The sequence below is a fragment of the Peromyscus californicus genome, unplaced genomic scaffold (genome assembly GCF_007827085.1).
Source record: "Peromyscus californicus insignis strain IS unplaced genomic scaffold, ASM782708v3 Scaffold_9__1_contigs__length_137607984, whole genome shotgun sequence".
In the NCBI taxonomy this organism is placed as follows: Eukaryota; Metazoa; Chordata; class Mammalia; order Rodentia; family Cricetidae; genus Peromyscus; species Peromyscus californicus.
The window spans coordinates 100,291,511-100,311,930 of record NW_026294617.1 but is presented as its reverse complement, the minus strand read 5'-3'; the positions used below and the strand labels follow the sequence as shown (position 1 = coordinate 100,311,930).

Below are 20,420 nucleotides of genomic sequence, written 5' to 3'. Positions count from 1 at the left end.
CAAACGTGATGTCCAATGTCCACCAGGTGGCAGCAGACTCTTCCCCACGCCCAGAGCTGCCCAGGCGGCCATTCCAAAGTTCGTGGCTCAGCAACTGACTTTCCAGTATTGTCCTTGTTTTATTGAAGGATAGGAGAAGCCTCGAGATGTGATTTTATCAGATCCTTTACTGCTCGTCAAGGATGAGCATAAATATTTTCAAACATTGAATATAGTTTTATCACTTAGAAGGACAGTCCTGAGTTCTTTAGGATTTTTTTTTCTTTGTATCTTTTGGAGAAGGGATTGTCTGTCCTTGGTTTGGGGGCCTAGATCTGCTAACTCCAGTCAAAAATGTTCTTACTAATCTCTTTGGCAGTGGGCAGTGATCAAAACATTCTTATTGGTCTAAACTGGAGAATTCTGAAGCATTTTGAATGCTAATTAGCTATATTTCCTTTTTTTTTTTCAGGTTTTTTTTAGTTCAAGGCCAGCCTAGACTGTATAAAAGTAAGACCCTCCATGCTCTTCCAATAAATAAATTAATTAGTTAATGAAATAAAATATGACAGACTAATAATATTCCATCTCTCGGGTATATAATGATTTCTTTCTTTCCTAGTCTTGGCCTATTTAAGTGCTGGGATTAAACATAGTGAGCCACCATGCCCAGATAAAACGACTCCCACCACACAAATGAGGCCAGATTTGAGAGGGACATTGTGACTATTTGTTAAAAACTTCTTTTCCATTCTTTCTCCAGCATTTTTTTTTAAATGGATAGGTTCATAAATATTTCAGACATGTGTATGTGGGGATTTCTGTTTTCTTCTCTCTGCTTTCTCCCTCTGCACTTATAAGGACTTAGACATTATGTTACTTTTAGAAGTTGTCATCTTAGGCTAAAATTACCTATTCAAGTTGGACCAGAAGATGATTGTAGATGATTCATGATGTTTTTTGTAAATTCACCCATATGTTTAAAAAAATTAATATTGAAAGTGGAAAATGGTTCTCAATAAATATTTAATCATACCAAAACCAATACAAACTTGAAGACAAGCCAAAGAAATAATCTTTGAGAAAAGTGACAGGTTTTCACTTCATAATAAGAGGCCTGGGAACTCAGAGGAGCAGAAGGGAGGCAGTTTTTTGGTGACTTGGGGGCCATCAGCCCAGAATGACTGCCATGCTCTTTGAGTGCAGGCGACAGTTTTTAAGCTCTTCCTCTTTAAGGACGCAGGAGGGCACAACCTTCCACATCATCTAGGTCTTACCTCTCCCTCTGTGTGTTTCTCAGGAAAAAGAAATGTGGATTCATCTCTCCATTTTACATCCCACTTACTGTAGAGCTTGCCAGATGTGTAACCTTGAAGGCAAGTGTGGCTGTTAGTGGTTCACTCAGATATAGTTTTTGCTGTGATGTTGGCATGCAATATCAGACACTATGTTTTGTGTGTTCATTAAGAAATCTATGTAATAACAGCTAATGCTGAACACAAAATTAAATAAGTGTTCTCCAATTTTAAAAGCTAGGTAAGGAGAGCAGGAGTATTGGCTCAGCAATTAAGAGTACTGGCTGCTCTCGCAGAAGATCCAGGTTCAATTCCCAGCACCCCCAGGGTGACTCACAACCCTCTGTAACTCCAGTTCCAGGAGATCCGATACCTGCTTGTGACCTCCAGGCACTAGACATGCCCATGGTGCCCATACACACAGACAGGCAAAAGACTCATACACACAAAGTAGAAATGAATGACCCTTTAAAAGTTCAGTAAGTATACTGGCATTCTAATACCTCATAAGACATTAATAAGACAAAGACAGACAACTTAGTGGATTCAGACTTCTAGAAGTGAACTGAATACTTCCCATTTCGGAGAAAGCTGCTTCCAGCCCTGAGCAGTGCACACACCTATAATCCCATGTATGCTATAATGCTTGGGAGGAGAAGCAGGAGGAACACAGGTTCAAGGCCAGTGTGCACTACGCAGTGGAATCCTTTATCAGCACTGCCCAAATGTCTTACTCATGTTTGGAAATCACAGGATCAAGACTGCCATTGTGCAGTCTGCTTAACCCTCCTTTCCTCCTTAGTCCTTTCTCTACTTCAGAAAATTGGTCATTCATTTGAAAATCCCCACCTGCACTCTCGAATTCCTTTTTCTCTAAAATGAAATTATTTTGTAAATTTTCTTTTTCTTTGTTTGTTTTTGTTTTGTTTTTAAATCCAGGGTTTCTCTGTGTAGCCCTGGCTGTCCTGGAACTCACTCTGTAGACTGGGCTGGCCTCGAACTTAGAGCTCCCCCTGGCTCTCTGCCTCCAAAGTGCTGGGATCAAAAGCATGCACTACCGCGCCCAGCTGCAAATGTTCTTAAGTAAGAAAGGGTCTTAGTTACTTTTCTATGGCTGTGATGAAACACTGAGGCCAAGCAACTTATAGAAGAAAGCATTTAATTTGGGGGCTCGTGGTTCCAGAGGGTTAGAGTCCATGACCATCATAGCAGGGAGCATTGTGACAGGCAGGCATGGCACTGGAGCAGTAGCTGAGAACTTACGTCTGATCCACAAACACGAGGCAGAGAGAAAGAGACCTGACTGGGAACCTCAAAACTTCTGGAACTTTGAAGCCCACCCCACCCCCTACCCTGTGACACATCTCCTCCAACAAGGCCACACTTTCTAATCCTTCCCAAACAGTTGTATGAACTGTGAAACAAGCATTCAGATGTGAGTATATGGGGGCCTTTCTCATTCAAATCATCACAGGAAGATATTAAGCAAAACTTCCCACTTGGACCAGAGAAACATGCAAAGTGAATTAATCACAATCTTTGTTCGTGAGCGCAATGGCCATGCCATGTCTGGAAGACTGAATTTCACAGCTCTCCTCTCTGTCCTGTGGCTCTTACATCTGTCTGACCCCACTTCTATGATATTCCCTCGGTTGAGAAGAGGTTGATACAGATGTTAGGGATAAACACCCAACAGTCCCTTATTATCAGCACTTTGACCAGTGATGATGAGCCTTTGCCTACTACAAAAAGAAGTTTCTTGGACGAAGGCTGAAAGCAACACTTACCTATATGTATAAACTTAATATTTAGAAGGACAACATGAACATTTAACAAAACAGCAGTAATAGGTTCCACCCTAGACCCTATGAACTCCCTAACCTTGAATTATTCAGCAGGTTTACTCTATCAGGCATGAATCCCTCCTGGGGAGCAGCACCCAAATCCAATCAGAAAACAGTTGGTTACCCCCATAACAGTTGTGCCAGTGTTGAACCCCTGGGCACACTTTGACTGGCACATCAGTATTGTAGCATGCAGGATTCAGCACAGGGTAAGATCATTGATGTCTTAGCAGCATTGTTTGGAGGACTCTGGACCTCCTTGATCAGTAATTCAGAGGGAACTATCTTACGCCTGGCATTGAGATTTCTGATTAATGACCTGTCTTCTGACAGGAGCATTATCCACCCATGCAGGGTACTTCTGCTCAAGCATCTTTGAAAAACAATTACATATTTTTATATTGGCTTATAAAGTAGTAGACCTTGATAAAGATGTTTATGTATGTTTTCTCTGGTTAATCCACTTCCACCCCCTCTCTTCAGTCCACATGCCCCCATTCCTGATTAAACCTCTAACCCCAAGCATTTCCCCCTCTCCATTAATATCACATATATTCTACTATCTCCTACATCCATCAAGGCCTCTTTTCTCCCTCCTCTCAAGGACCCTTTCTGACTCTGTGACCTTTGCAGTCACTCCAAATTAAACACACAAATCAAAAATTTCAAAGCTAGGCATCACGTATTAGAGAGAACATGTGGCACATATCTTTCTGAACCCAGATTAGATCACTTAGTAAAATATTTTCCAGTTCCATCAATTTTCCCAGAAATTAAATTTTATTTATTTATTTACAGTTGAACAAAATTCCATCGGGTATATGTACCACATTTTTGTTACCCATTTATCAACTGATAGACATCTAGGCTGATTCCATTTCCTACCTATTCTGAATAGAGCATCAACAACCGTGGGATGATTGAATGTCTCTGTGGTAGGAAACAGAGTCCTTTGGATATATTTCTAGTAGTGGCTACAGGTGGGTCATGCAGTAGTTGTATTTCTGGCTTTTTGAGAAACCTCTGTACAGATTTCCGCAGTGGCTTCGCCAATCTACAGTCCCACAAACAGTGGGTAAGTGTTCCCCTTTCACCACACCCCCACCAATGTTTGGTTTCATTTGATTTTTTTAATGATAGACAGGGGCAATATTGTGTCTTAGAGTTTTTATTGCTGGGATAATTCATGATGACCAAAAGCCTCTTGGGGAGGAAAGAGTTTGTTTCATCTTATAACTCTCACATCAAACTGCATCACTGGAAGGAAGGGTAGGAACTCAAGGTATGAATCTGGAGTCAGGAACTGTAGCAGAGGCCATGGAGGAACACTGCTTACTGGCTTGCTCTGCATGGCTTGCTCACCCTGTTTTCTTATATACCCCAGGACCATTTGCCTAGGGATGGTACAACCCACAATCGGCTGGGCTCTCTTACATCAATTATTAATCAAGAAAATGCCCCCACAGCCCTCCCTACATACTGGGTGATCATATGGAGGCATTTTCTCAGTTGAGATTCCCAACTCTTAGATGACTCCAGATTGTGTAAAGGTGACAAAAAACACTAGCCAGCACAGATGGAATCTCCAAGTAGTTTTCATTTGCGTATCTCTGATAGCTAATGATATTGGAAATTTTTAGAATATTTATGGGCCATTTGTATTTCTTTTCAAGAACTCTCTGCTCAGTTCCATCTATTTCTAATTGAGTTGTTTTCTTAGTGTTTAGCTACTTGAGTTCTTCGACTATTCTAGGTACTAATCCTCTATTAAATGTATAGCTTGCAAAATTTTTTCTTCCATTTGGTAGGCTGCCTCTTCAGTTGACTGACAGTTTCCTTTGTGCTGTCCAAAAGTTTTCACAGGATCCTCTTTGTCAGTTATTGGACTTATTTCTTGAATGATCAGAGTCTTAATCAGAAAGCCCTTCACTACATTTCTATCTGGAAGTATACTCCATACTTTCTACAGGTTTCAACTTTCAGGTCTGTACAAATCTTTAATCCTTTGGAGGTTGAGGTTTCTGCTGGGGAGAGATAAGGATAGTTTCATTCTTCTATGTGTAGACGGATGTCCAGTTTCCCGAGTACTGTTTGTCTTTTCTCAGGTGTAGATCAGTGGTTTTGGTACCTTTGTCAAAGGTCAGGTAGCTATAGTTGTAGGACCTTGTATCTGGGTCCTCTTAAAATTTACCCATTTCCTTTAGAGTTTTTCCAATTTAGTGGAAGATATGTATTTTAGGTAAGACTTAATGATTTTTTAAATTTCATTGGTGTCTGTTGTAATGGCTCCTCTTCCACTTCTAATCTTATTTGGGTCCTCCCCCCATTTCTGTTAGTTACTTTGGGTTATTTATGTTTGTCAGTCTTATCTATCTTTATTTCAAAGATAAATAACTTTGTTTCCTTGATTCTTTGTATTGTTTTGTTATTTCCATTCCATTAATTTCTACTCTTAATTATTTCTCTCTGTCCACAGAATTAAGGTTTGACTTGTCCTTATTTTCCAGATCTTTAAAGTATTTCATTAAGTTACTTACTTAAGATTGCTCTAATTTTTAAATATAGGCACTTAGAGCTTAGGAGTTCCCTCTTAAGACTGCTTTCATTGTATTTCATAGGTTTTGGTATGGTGTGTTGTAATTTTCATTTGATTCTAGGATTTTAATTTTTTTCCTTCTTGATTTTTTAAAAGGACCCATTCATTGTTCAATAGTTTATTGCCTAATCTCCATGAGTTTGTATATGTTCTAGGGTTTCTCTTGCTATTCATTTGTAGCCTTAATCCATTATGATCAGATAGAATATAGGAAGTTATTTCAGCTTTCCTATATTTGTTGAGAACTGTTCTGTGTCCTAGTATATATGATACATTTTTAGAGAAATTTCTGTGAACTCCCAAGAAAAATGGGTATTCTTTATTATTTTTATGGGTGTTCTGTAGGTGTCTATTAAGTCTGTTTGATATATAACATCACTTAATTCAGAGATTTCTCTGTTTAGTTTTTTATTTGGATGACCTATCAACTGGACAGCATAGAATGTTTGTGTCGCCCGCTCCTATTGTACTGAGGTTGATTTGTGACTTCACATGCCTTCTGCTTTATGTAATGTTTGTTTTATGGAATGTGGTGCACCTGTGTTCAGGGTGTTAAGTTTAGAATTGTAATGTCTTCTTGACTGATGGTCCCCTTAGTCAGCATGAAGTAAGCATCCTTATCTGTTCTCACTAGCTGGGGTTTGAAGTCTACTTTGTCACATATTGTAACAGTGACACCTGCTTGTTTCCTACGTCTATTTTCTTGGAATACATTTCCCTATCCTTTTATTCTAAAGTAGTGTCTATATTTTGTAGTGGGCTACATTCCTTACAGACAACAAGTAGATTGTTCCAACTTTCTGGTCCCATCTACTAGTCTGTGTCTTTTGACTGGGGAATTAGGACCATCAATATTCTGAATTATTATTTAAAGATGTGTATTTATTCATACAGTTTGTTAATACTGGATTTTTTACCCTCTTCCTTTCTTGCTTAACAATTATTCTAGTATGGTTTATCCTTTCCAGTGGCCTTATGTATGGGGACATTCCCCCTTCAATCTGACGAATTCCTTTCAACATTTCCTGAAGAACTGGCTTAGTGATCATAAATTCTTTTGCTCTATTTTTACTATGGAAAGGTTTGGGTTTTTTTTTTAATTTTCCTTCAATTATGACAAGTAGTTTTTCTGGTTAGTCTGGGTTGGCAGATGTCTTTCAGAACTTGAAATACATCATTCCAATCCCTTCTGGCTTTTAAAGTTTCAATTAAATAATCTTCTGTTTTCTTAGGGGCTGGCCTTTGCATGTTTGTTGTTTCTCTCATTGTTTTCAGTATAGTTTTATTTTGTTCTGTATGCTTTCATTTTAATATGACAAGTGAGGTTCTTTTCGGGTCTTGTCTGTTTTGTGCCCTAAATACCTTCTGTGTCTGGATATCTTTTCCTAACTCTGGGAAATTTTCTGTTATGATTCTTTGGAAAATGTTTTCTATGCCTTTAGAATGAGATTCTTCTTCTACTGCATAACCCAAATATTCAGTCTTTTCAGAGTGTCACATATATCTTGGTATCTTTTTTATTATTTTATTGTCTTAGTTATTTTTTTCTATTGCTGTGAAGTAACACCATGATTAAGGCAACTTATAAAAGAAAGCATGTAATTGGGAGCTTGCTTATACTTTCACAGGGTGGGTCTATGACCTTCGTGGCAGGAAGCATGGCAGCAGGCAGGTATGGTGCAGGAGCAGGAGCTGAGAGCTTCCATCTGATCCACCAACAGGAGACAGAAGTGACAGAACTAACTGGGCCTGGCTTGGGCTTCCGAGACCCCAAAACATCCCCAGTAACACACCCCCAACAAGGCCACACTTCATCCTTCCTAAGCAGTTCACCAATTGGGAACCAAACATTGAAGTATATGAGCCTGTGGAGGCCCTTCTCATTCAAACCACCACATTTATCTTCGTCCTTGATGGATTGTTCCGTTCCTGCACACTGTCTTCAAGCTCACTTATTCTGTCCTCTCCTTGATCCACTCTATGGCTTTTTTTTTCTCTTCCTTTTCTTCAATTTCTGGTGCTCTGGATTGGAGTTTCTCCAACATTTCTATCTTTGGTGAATTCCTTGTTTATATTATCCATCACCAAGGAAGGAAATTTCATTCAACTCTTTGTGACTTTGATCATACTTACAGTCATTATTTTGAGTTCTGGATGGGGTTTCATCTAACTCACTCCCACTAGGTGCCATTATTGTAAGGCTCACACTCTCACCAGGTGCCATTACTGTAAGGCTCACACTCTCACCAGGTGCCATTATTGTAAGGCTCACACTCTCACCAGGTGCCATTATTGTAAGGCTCACACTCCCACCAGGTGCCATTATTGTAAGGCTCACACTCCCACTAGGTGCCATTATTGTAAGGCTTGCACTTTTTGAAAGAGTTGTGGTGTCTTGTTTTTCTTGTTGTTGCTTTGGTTTGGTTTGGTTTGGTTGTTGTTTTTTTGTTATGTTGGGATTTGTGCATCTGGTGTTATTTTGTTACTTGGTTTAGATTTGATCAGCTATTCCTTTCAGTTGAAATATTTGCAATTTCCACACAGAACTTCAATGTGTTAGAGTTGAATGTGTTGTAGTTCAGAAAATAATTCCTCAGTCCAGGAGCTCAGGATGCCTGGTACAAACTCCATATCATTCCCCGAATAGAACATTAATTGCAAGAGCAACCACAGCTGCTGAATGGTGCCACTATTCAAATATTTTACTAGCCAATTAGCAACAGTGGCTCCTTTGACTTCAATAACCTTTTGAGGCTAAGCAGCCAAGGATAGTAGGAAGTGCACTTGGATTTTAGTTAACATGTTTGTTTTCTAAAGAGAGAGAGAGAGAGAGAGAGAGAGAGAGAGAGAGAGAGAGAGAGAGAGAGAGAGAGAGAGAGAGAGAAGAAAGTGTGGAGTTCGGTGGGTGGGGAGGTGGGGAGAATCTGGGAGGAGTTGAGAGAAGGGAAGCTATGATCGGATTATATTGTAGGAAAATAATTGTTTTCGAGAAAAATACATATATAAGAAACCATCATGTAACCTAAAACACACCCACTAGAAAGTAGGATTTGGATTAGGAGGGAGCAGAGTAGGTAAGGAGCGGGAGAAGTATTAAATCAACACTGAGTAGAAAACAGAATGAGGTGGGGAAAGTGGCTGGGCGACGAAAGCTGGGAGATGAGGGAAGACGAGAGAGGGAAATCCGGGAACGTGTACAAGATGTGGCTGAAGACCGTAGTGAAGAAGGCCTTACAGGACACCATGTGGGGGCGCAGAAGCAGCAGACCTAAAACCTAACTGTGCTCTCTACAAGCAAAACCAAAAGCATCATGAGACACATGCGCAAGCGTAGAGATTCAGCAGTGGAAAATAAAAAACGAAAGACTGCTTATGGAGTAAACTGCTGGTACAGCCTCACAGAGTTGAAAGACAATGTTTCTGGACCACTCTGTGGTGTGCAGGAGGGATGCGGGGGGGGGGGGGGGGGGAGAGGCACAGGTCTCTGCAGCCTTTGGTTCCCTGGTGGTCTGACCCGTGCGGCACTGGAGGTTGCGAGCCTTTCCTGGTAGACCTGGGACATGCACTATGGCCTCTTCTGGCTTTGCTGTTCCAGTGCATATGAGGGACAGTGCACACTGCAGGCTTCCTCCGCACCTTCCTCTGCTTGTCTCTGGGCAGCTTCATCCACTGTAGACTCTTATTAAAACATCATTCAATAACGTTACGCATTACAAAAAATCTAAGATGGCATTTTCTACTATTTCAATAGAATGTAGCTTATATTAATAGAAGTATTTTAATAAGTTATACTTCGCACACTGGCTTCTTTTCTGAAGTTGGTAAAAAAATTCCTGTTGTAACTGCTTTCCTGCCTTAAAATAGATTATTCAAATTCAATTTTATTGCCTACGTCTTCAGTTGTTTATGTAAATGCATGCAATACATGATCTGTGGCATGGAGTAAAATACTTTTCATAGTTGTGTTCTTATGTGCGGGGTGGGGATTTGGAGGCTTTGCAGATGACAGAAAGTACCAGACACTGAGCGCCCAGCATTCAGATGAGCGCACGGTCAGTCTGAATAGCTTAGCTCTATTTTCATTGTCTCTAAAACGAAGAGAACACAAGAGAATACACACAGATTCCTCCATAGTGTGGATCTTTCTGACCTTCAGTTGACTGCTGCTGTTTTTATCTTTTATCTCTTTAAAATAGAACATTAGAAACAAACCACTCCTCTGTATTCTGGCCTGCTCCAGTCTAGCAGGGAGACGAGGTCAGGGGTGGTGGTGCTTCTGGCCAGCACAGCTGCCTGTGTTCTGGTAGCACAGGGGAGGCAGGGCTGGCTTGGCACTATCTGAGGCCAGCATTGCTAACCCCACTTCAAAGTCAAGGCTTGCTTCTATTTTTATGTGGGCTCGGCAGCTTGCCCATGCAGTTGCCTCTTGAACAAAAGGTTCTGCCAGATCTCTGACACCTTTAGAGCTCCACAGTCTTCACACGATAACAAAAATAGTCATGTTTGGTGTACTACATGGCATTCAATTTGCAAACTCAGTCCTCTTTGACACAGAAGCTTGAAACAGTAGTCAGAATTTTTCCTTATTTTACAATTAGAAGAAAAACTGAATCCTCGTGGGAAACCAGAGGCAGTGTGTGCACATCTATATGATGTCAAACTTCCCCTTCCTTTCAACACGACATGCTGCCACTCACAGCCATTACTTTTTCTCACAAAGGTTATCTTTAAATGTGAGATAAAGCCTAAAAATTTGTTGTTTCAGCTTACTTTCTGCTACTGTGATAAAACAACATGTTCAGAAGCAGCTTGGAGAGGAAAGGGTTTATTTCACCTTAGAGCTTACAGTCCATCATCAGGGGGAAGCCAGAGCAGGAACTCAGGCAGGAACCATTTTGATGTAATATTTATTGCATTCATCAAACTGTGTTAAAATGTTTGGTTCCTTGGTTACTTTGCTGATCAAGCAGATAAATAGAAACATAGATAGATAGATAGAGACACAGTCCAAAAATAGAGATATATAGATATATGGTCTATCAGTTAGGCTTTTTGTCTCTTCTCGCAAGCAGAATAATAATGCAAACTTGTGAAGACTCTCTTATCCATTTCCTTGATAAAAGAATGCAACAACTGAATTTCCAAAAATTTCACATGGGAGTATTTTGAAGAGACTGTGACAAAGATACTGGAAAAAAAGCACGTGAGGTGTCTCCTCATCCTCCAGTGTCAAGCTTAAATCACCTCCAGGAAATCTGTGCCCTGTATTTAAAGAACTTTAGCTAGGGATGAGAATGTAGGTCAGTTGATAGAGTGCTTGCCTAGGATGCCCAAGGTCCTGGGTCAGTCTCCAGCACTGCTTAAACTAGGTGTAGTGGTGAATGTCTGTAATTCCAGAACTCAGGAGGCAGAAACAAGAGGATCAGAAGTTCAAAGCCATCTTTGGCCATTTTGAGGCAATTATGGGCTATAGGAAATCCTCCCTTTAAAAGTAAATAAGGTAAGATAAGATAAAGTGAATCTATATCTTAACAGATTTTTTTAAAAAATACATTTCCAGACACATAATAAATGAAAAATCAACTTGGCTTTCTCTTCTCCCAGCCCTATCCTGGTTAGGTTTTGGTCAACTTGACACAGACTAGAATTATTTGGGAAGAATCTCAATTGAGAAAATGCCTCCATCAGATTGCCCGTAGGCAAATCTGTGGGGACATTTTCTTGATAATTGGTGTGGGAGGGTCCAGGTCACTGTGGTCAATGCCATGCCCTGGGTAGATGGTTCTGGATCATGTAAGAAAGCAGGCTGAGCAAGCCATGGGGAGCAAGCCCAGTGTTTCCCCATCATCTCTGCTTTAGTTCTTGCCTCCAGGTTTCTGTCTCGACTTTCCTCCATGGACTGTGACCTGAGATATATGAGCCAAATAAGCCTTTTCCTTTTGAAGTTGTTTTTGGTCATGGTCTTTATCACAGAATAGAAACCTAACTAAGATAACCACTAACACTATCTATTATTTTTCTTCCTTGATCTTATTTTTAATAAATGTATTTCAGGCTCCCTTTATGATCTGGGCATAATTTTTTTTTTTATGATTTCTCATTTGTAGGATCAAAGCAGTTTGAAAACTTAGAGTGATGCTTGTAATCTCAGCCTCAGGAGTTAGGAAGAAGAGGAATTAAAGACTACCTGAGACCCTGCCTCAAAGAAATAAACAAAAAGTAGTTTGAAACTCCCAAATTTCTATACCTTGAATGTAACCATTCGTTTGCATATTCTACTATTTAGAAAGAGTTGGTTAATACATGAGGTGAGGGTCAGGGTTTAACTCAGTGGTAGAATGCTTGCCTCGAATGAGCAAGGTCCAGGGCCCCATCTCCAGCACCACAGAACAACAACGCAAAACAAGCATGATGGGAGTGGACACTGATGTGCCTGCAGTAGAGGTCAGGGCACTGTTTCTGTTTCTGTTGTCGCATGTACCTGGTATGTGAAACGGGCTACATTTTGTAAGTTGACCAAAAATTTCAGTGATGATAGGAAAATATCCTACTTACACTAGTATGATATAGAAATCAACATTCATTTAACAAATATTTGATAAACATCTTTAATTTTGATGCTAGGTACTGTTTTAAGAATTCTCTTTCATTCTCTGTCTCTCTGTCTCTGTCTCTGTCTCTCTCTCTCTCTGTCTCTCTGTCTCTGTCTCTGTCTCTGTCTCTCTCTCTCTCCCACCTGGTTCTTTTCTTTTGCTTGTGGGCACTTTTTTGGCATTTTTGAAACAAGGTCCCACTCTGTAGCCTACAATCCTTGATTCTCTTGCCTCTGCCTTCTAAACACTGTTGAGTGTTGACACAAGCCTCCAAGCCCAGGCTCTAGGAATGTCTTAATAAAACAAAAAACATTGCCTTTAGACAGACTTCAGACCTTAATTTCTCTCTTCAGGAGAAAAACAAAATGATGATTTAGTAAAACATTTCTCATGTTAGATCGAGTATGCGCATAAGAGAAGGGGGTAGGTAAATGGAGATGGGGAACTTTGAGAGAGATGGAATACACAACAGATTGTATGACATTTGAGAGGAGTCATGCTGATGTCTGGAGCATTGTGTTCCACACAGAGGGATCAGCAAATCTCAAGTCTGGGCTACGGGAATGCCTAGTGTCTCAGGAATTGCAAACAGAGGTTCAGTGAGGACTCAGTGGATCTTGTGGGCTATGTACAGGCCAACAAAAGATCTTTGGCTTCGGCTTCTGTGACATGAGCCACCATAGGAGAGTTTTAATCAGAGTATCACAATCTAACTTCAGTTTGAACAACCAGTCAGGCTGGCACACTGAAAATCAACTGACAGAAGCAAGGCTGGAGCTAGGGATACGCAGTGCTGATCTAACTAGGGCTCTTGAGCCCAACTGGCCGCAGAGGAAGTAGGGACAAACCGTCAGGTACTGGGCATGTTGTGCGACCAGTGCTGTAGAGACTCCTAACCAATCAGTGCCTGGGTGTATAAAATGGGGAGAGATGCGTGCTGACCGCAAGCCTCTGCCTTAGTCAAATGGAGAACTGGAATATTCTTTATGCCTCTTGCATGCTTGCTTCCATTCATTCACCTCTCCTAGGACTGCTGCTTTTCAGAAACCCTAATCAATGGTTTGAAAGGCAAAGGAAATACAGTCGGCTCCTATTTCCTTGCTTTGGACCTCTCGAGAGCTGCTTGTGATAAAGTGTATGTTTGCAAAAAGTACTTTCTGATTATGTGTTTAAGAGAGAAAGGTACCAGAGGAGCTGAAATAATATTTGTCAAGTGGAAATGCTTTCTCCATGGTGCATGTGTAAGCAAGATTTCAGCCAAGAAAAGTGTTTTAGCTTTCAGAGTTTATGAGATAAAATACTTTGAATCTGAAAACCTGTATCACATTCAACTCCTTTGGCTGCTAGGACAATTCACATTGCTTTAGAATTGCCTTTGTTGTCTGAAGTAAACTTTAGATGGCATTTCCATGTTCAATAAGAAGCCAGCAAAGCTGTTGGGTTAATAAGCTGTGCGAATAGATAACATTTAGTTGACCTGAAGAGACACTTGCTGAAAAGCTGAGACTGTTCCTTAGCTCCTCTGTGCCTCATTCCTGACTGCAGAGGCCAGGAGTGTCTCACCAGCAAGGAGCATCTAAATGTGACCTGTGCATAGTCCTTGTATGCTGGTCATTAATACTAATCAGTATTGATTAGCACAAATTCAATCAAAATTTAAATGAACTTTCCCAAAATTTCTAAAATTGCATTCCATTTAGTTTTCCTGGATTCACACGTTAAGAGAGAAGGTCACTGTATGAGAGAGGGTTGCCTGTAACTCAGGCTGACCTTGAACTTGTTCTGCATCTGAGGATGACTTTGAACTTCTTTCTGACTTTCAACCTCTATCTCCCAAGTGCCTCTACTGCCCAGAGGGTTGTAGGCCCATGTCATCATTAAAACTGAGGCATTGTGTATGCTGGGCAAGTGCTCTATCAACCAAGCTACCATACCAGAACCCAATGTTTTGTTTGTTTGGTTTTCTGTTTGTTTGTTGTATTACAAATATCTCCCAAAGCAATTTTATATTTTGTTTCAAGTAAAGTCTAATATTATATTAAGAATGAACAACAGTTGAGGTTGTTTTCTTTTGAGAAAGGGTATCCTTGTGTGGTCCTAGGTGGCCTGGAAACCACCATGTAGACCAGGATTGCCCTCAATTTGCAGTGACCTTCCTGCCTTTGCTCCATGAATTCGGGGATTATAAGTGTGTGTAAATCTGTCAGATTAAAAACTGATCCACGTGTAGCTCAGTGGTAGACTGCTTGCCTGGGCCATGCAAAGCCCCAAGTTCAATTTCTAGCACAAAGAGAAAGAAAAAATAACAAACAAGATCTTTGCTATGAGAATTATTGTGCTCAACTCCCCACACCAATAGTCTTTAGCTTTCTGCCCTCGGGGAGGCTATTCACCTTATTCAAGTGCAAGAGGTACACAAATAGAAAATAGAGATAATGATAGTGTCCACTTCATGGGTCTGTTGTGAGGATTGTATGAAATAGTCTACAGAAGCAATAAACACCCGCTGCCTGATGTACAATAATAAGCACTATGTTCATGTCAGCTATAATTGAAGGTGAAAGTAGAAAAATAGTATTTAGTATTCAGTCCTCCCATGGGAATACATAACTCCAGCTGATTCTTGAGTTCAGTGAGAATCTTATAGTCTTTACTGTATTAAAAATACTGAGCTATTTTAATATTGGCATGTAAGAAAGAATTGGCATGTACTTTCATGGCTTAAAGAACAGATTGCTCTGAATATATGATTGACTGCTCCATGTAAGGGATTCATTGTCATCTACCGGATGACATGGTCCCACAGCCAGTTGGAATGAAGTCTTTACTTAGCCGATAGGTTGTTTCTGTGTGTGTGTGTGTGTGTGTGTGTGTGTGTGTGTGTGTGTGTGTGTGTTTCAAAGTGTTTCCACATTAATCTTACTTGACAAGCTGGAAGGAGAATTCAGAAAATGAAAGATAGTAACGGATGGTGAAACTGGTCCAATGTGTGTTGGGGAGCGTTAAAACCTGGAATTTGTGTTAGAGCTCTTGCAAAGAAGCAGAAGTAAGCCGGGTGTGCAAGATAACGTCTGTAAGCCCAGTACTCAGAACCCTGAGGCAGAAGAGTCAGCCTGGGCTACAGAGGGCCAGGCTGGGCTACAGAGTAAGACCCTGATTTCAACCAACCAACCAACCAACCATTGAGGAGAAGGGAAAGGAGGAGGCGAAGGAGGGTGCTCTTAGAAGGTGATTCTAAGTCGTCAGGATCAATCACTAGGTAAAGCCATGGAAAGGGAGGTTTGGGTCAATATGAGGAAGCAGTTCCCTGGCCAAGGATTCATGATGCCCTGGACACAAACAAGCCCTCTTCTCCAGGGTCTGAGCCAGTCATGAAGTCTCCCCTCTTAAGACCATAGGAAGTTCCTAGTCATTTTTCTTAAAATTAATTTGTAGAATAAAGTTCTATTCCATTTTCAGCCCACACTTTAAAAAGCTAACTATGATAGAGAGCTTCATACTTTGGCTGAAAATGGTGTGTGAATACAGAAGGTTAGAAAATCTGGTGTTTTAGCCAAGAAGCCCCAGCCAGGAGCTGGTGCACACTGACATGAGCGTTCAGAACAGAATAATGGGCTTTACAAAGATAATAAGAACAAATTGCCGGGCGGTGGTGGTGCACGCCTTTAATTCCAGCACTCGGGAGGCAGAGTCAGGCAGATCTCTGTGAGTTCGAGGCCAGCCTGGGCTGCCAAGTGAGTTCCAGGAAAGGCTTCAGAACTACACAGAGAAACCCTGTCTCGAAAAACCAAAACAAAAAAAAAACCAAAAAAAAAAAAAAAAGAACAAATTACTTCTACAGCGCTTGGGCTCCTCAGCCAGGTCCATGTAACTAAACAGGTCAGAGCATGGGCAAGGACAGTGGAGGGCTGCAGCTCAGGAACCCTGTCCTTTCCCTTCAGACCATGCAGGAGACGAATGTTCAAGTGGCATCTGAGACGAGCTGACATGAGAGGCAATATGAGGACAGCTGAGGGGTCAGAGAGGGTTGTGACCTGACGTGCTCAGGAAGTCTGGAGGGGGAGAAGAAGGCTGGCAAACTGTGTTGGCAAAGAACCAGGAAATTTGCTGCCTCATGCCCATAAATGATATGTGTTTCCTCATGGAGCAGGACAGGGCAGGAGCAAGGGAAAAGCAAGTGGCCTGTTCACCAGGTCTCCCAAGGAGGCAACAGGATCCTAATAGCTACAAGCTAAGGTAGATAGCTTCCAAAGTGAATGCAAAACAATTTACAAGTTACCTCATAGAATGGAAAGAGGTTGCAATGTCTTAGTTGCTGCTGAGATGAAGTACAAAGACCAAAAGCAATGTGGGGACCTAAGGTTCATTTCATCTTAGAGCTGAGGTGACATTCCATCACTGAGCAAGTCAAGACAGGAACCTGAAGGCAGGAACTGAAACAGAGGCCGTGGAGGAATGCTGCTGACTGGCTTGCTCCCTTCGGCTTGCTTAGCCTGCTTTCTTATACACCCCAGGACCACCTGCCCAAGGATGGCACCACCCACAATGGGCTGGCTCCTTCCACGTCAGTCATTCACCAAGAAAATGCCCTACCAAGTTGCCTCCAAGCAGTCTGATGGAGGTATCTTCTCAGCTGAGGTTTCTCTTTCCATATAACTCTAGTCTGTGTCAAACACACACACATGTACACACATACACACACACACACACACGCACGCACGCACGCACGCACGCACGCACGCACGCACAACCATCAAGAACCGTGAGCTATGTCCTCAGGGATCAATCTTTGCATCTATCCTACGAAAGCACCTCTCTCTCAAACTGTCCGTCCCCAAGAGATGAAAGTCAGAAGATGGTGTTACTGAAAAACTTCCTTTTCTTCATCCTTGTCCTTCATCCCATGGAGTCAGAGTTAGCAAGCTGAGAAGAAAATAGAGGGAGCCCTACCTTACCCCTTGCCTCCAGCAGGTGAACCTCTAGACTCTGTGGGGAAAGGGCAGGAGCCTTCACTTTGAGTAAAAATTAGAGCCTGGACAGAGGTGGAGCCTTCTGACTCAAAATAAGACTGGTTTAGGTAACTTGGGTAGCTACAGAACTGCCCCAACAGTAAACAGGATGCTGGGACCTGCTCGGTTTTGGCAGAGGAAAAACTTCTTTCCTTTTGTTAAACAAAACTTCAAAGGTAATGGAGCAAAGAGAAACAATTTGATGAGGTCACCACAAAAGCTAACTTGCCATATTAGTTACTAATAAATGATAAATACTCTCTAATTAAAACCTTTCATTCCAGCCAGGCAGGATAGCTCAGAGGATAAAAACACTCACTGTGCAAGCCTGCCATGAGTTTAGTCCTGGATCCCATAGGAGGAAAGAACCCACTCCTGAAAATTGTCCTCTGACCTCCATACTCAGGAAGTGGCATATCCTAGACACACACGTGATGATAAATAAAATAAATGACATTTTTAATTCCTTTGATAATAATAAAGCACGCGGTGGAGGCGCAGTCCGTGGGGTTAAGCTGGAGTTCTACCACACCAGATGCAGACTTCAAAACAGAAGAAATGTTTCTGATATTTTCAGGTCTGTTAGTCGTTTCTGGATCAAGGTGTGTCACATGGCTTCAGTTACCAGCTAAGGAGAGAGCACCCAGAACCTTGGGACAAAGATGGACAGCAGGCTACAGGGCCAATGAACAAGATGTGAAGACTTAAAATTAGGAATTTAGGGGAAAGTGAGAATAGAAGCAATTAGTATTTTGGGCATGGGCACACACACACACACACACACACACATACACATAAATAATACATATCACATATACACATACAGAGACATACATATTGCCCACACCCAGATACACATCACACACACATACACGCACAGATGATACACATCACACATACACACAGAGATGTACACCTCTCTCTCTCTCTCTCTCTCTCTCTTTCTCTCTCTCTCTCTCTGTCTCTCTCTCTCTCTCTCTCTCTCTCTGTCTCTCTGTCTCTCTCTCTCTCTCTCTCTCTCTCTCTCTCACACACACACACACACACACACACACACACACACACACACACACACAAACTGTGGACCTAACGATGAGTTTTTTATATTGTAATCGCATCTCCAACCTAAGATAATTGAGAAGTCTATCCGCTGTGATTAGCAGGTAAAGGATCATGAAGGCATGTGTGGCAGGCATGTAAGAACAATGCTCGGCTTGTTCACTGAGATAACTTCTCTCCCCCCTCACACTCGACAGTGCCTTCGTACTTGTCAAATGTGCATTCCACGTGGAATTTCATTTGCTCTTCAATGTGATTTTTAATGTCCCCCCTCAGAAAGTCCTGGCTTTCTCTTTCATCAGCATGCCTCAAAGTTTTACTTTTCTCCATAAATGTTTGACTAATTAATATTTGTTTTAGCTGATAAAAATCCTCATCTTTCATACTAGGATATCACTGAAAATACTTTGAATTTTCCATTTCTATTAAATTTTGATTCCTTTTAAGATTTTCAAATTAAGTGAGTTGGGAGGAAAAGTAGAAAATAAATTTCTTTCAGCCAGTGTTTTAGATATCTCATCACTTCAGTGTGTATGTGTGTGTGTGTGTGTGTGTGTGTGTGTGATATGTATGTCTCTTTGTGTGTGTATGTGTGATGTGTATCATCTGTGTGTGTGTGTGTGTGTGTGTGTGTGTGTGTGTTGTATCTGTATGTGTGGTGTGTATCTGTGTGTGTGTTGTGTGTGTGTGTGTGTGTGTGGTGTATCTGTATGTGTGTTGTGTATCTGTGTGTGTGTTGTGTGTGTGTGTGTGTGTGTGTGTGTGTGGTGTATCTGTATGTGTGGTGTGTATCTGTGTGTGTGTGTGTGTGTGTGTGTGTGTGTGTGTGTGTGCGTGGTGTGTATGCATTCAGTCTGCCCTGTATTTCTATAGAGTCCCAGGTTCCTTTATCTGCTACTGTCCCCTCAACTGTGTTATTGTAAGCACTGGCATGTGCTGAGAGAGCTGCACCTGACCGCATGAGTCCTCTGCAGGTATCATTGGAGTCTAAGAATTTTCCCGGGGACTCTGGAGACCAAGGTGTTCACCCTTTCTGTAGCTACTGACAAAGGGACGCATAGACGTACGCTGTTGGGGGAGCTATTTCTCTTTCACAGACAATCTTTTTTCAAAGTTTAGAAAAAAATAAAACAAAACAAAACCTTTCCTTCTGTCAAGGTAGGTAGTGTATTTTCATTGTGTAATTACTGGACACGCCGTGGGGGTTTAAATGGTGCTAGATCTTGTGCTCCTGGGCACAGCCTTTATTGTTTCTGTGTCTTTAGCTCATAGAACAGTGCTTAGAAGTACCATATATTCCATAAAAGGTGTTAAATAAGTTTATGAAACTATGCGCGAATAGTATAGAATGTATGCGATTTTGTTGTCAAATTTTAAAATGTAGATGTAGGTCAAAGGTGACGAAAGCACCCATCTACTCTTGCCAGCTCTTAGTGAAGAGGGTCTGCCAGAGCTCTGGGTTAAGATAAGGACATCAATAGAAACAAGTTTTTGGTGGGGTTCAAGCATCGTAGGCATTTTTAGTGACTAAAAGGAGAGAACCAACGTCTACTATATTGACACCTTTACTCTTTGTCCACGCATCAAGAATCAGTTCATTTCCCATGTGTCGGCATTGCGAGGGGCATGCTGAAAAATAGAAACTAGCTCAGCCTGAGACATTTTGCTCAAATCCAGTATTGCTATTCACTTAGTCAGGTAAGAGAGAAAAATTTGAAACTGGGAAATTTGAATCCATCTTCAAGCATGACCTTTTGTTCAACAAGCCTCCTCTTCCCCCACTTTTCTCTCTCTCTCATTTTGTGTGTGTGTGTGTGTGTGTGTGTGTGTGTGTGTGTGTGTGTGTGTGTGTAGTTTCTTGAGGCAAGTCTCACATTGTTGTCCAGGCTTGCCTCTAACACATTATGAGACTGAAGTTGGCCTTGAACTCCTCCTGATTCTCCTGCCTCCAGCTCCTAAGTGTTGGGATTATAGGCAGTACCACCATGTCTGGTGAAGAAGCAATGCTTTGATACTTTCAAAGTTGACTCATTTCCCCCTTGCTT

General features: G+C 41.4%; 1 protein-coding gene across 1 annotated transcript in view; it reads left to right on the top strand.

Moving 5' to 3' along the window:
* Synpo2 (synaptopodin 2) overlaps nt 1-20,420 on the top strand; it is a 172,148-nt gene that overhangs the window by 145,882 nt on the left and 5,846 nt on the right. The window lies entirely within an intron of this gene.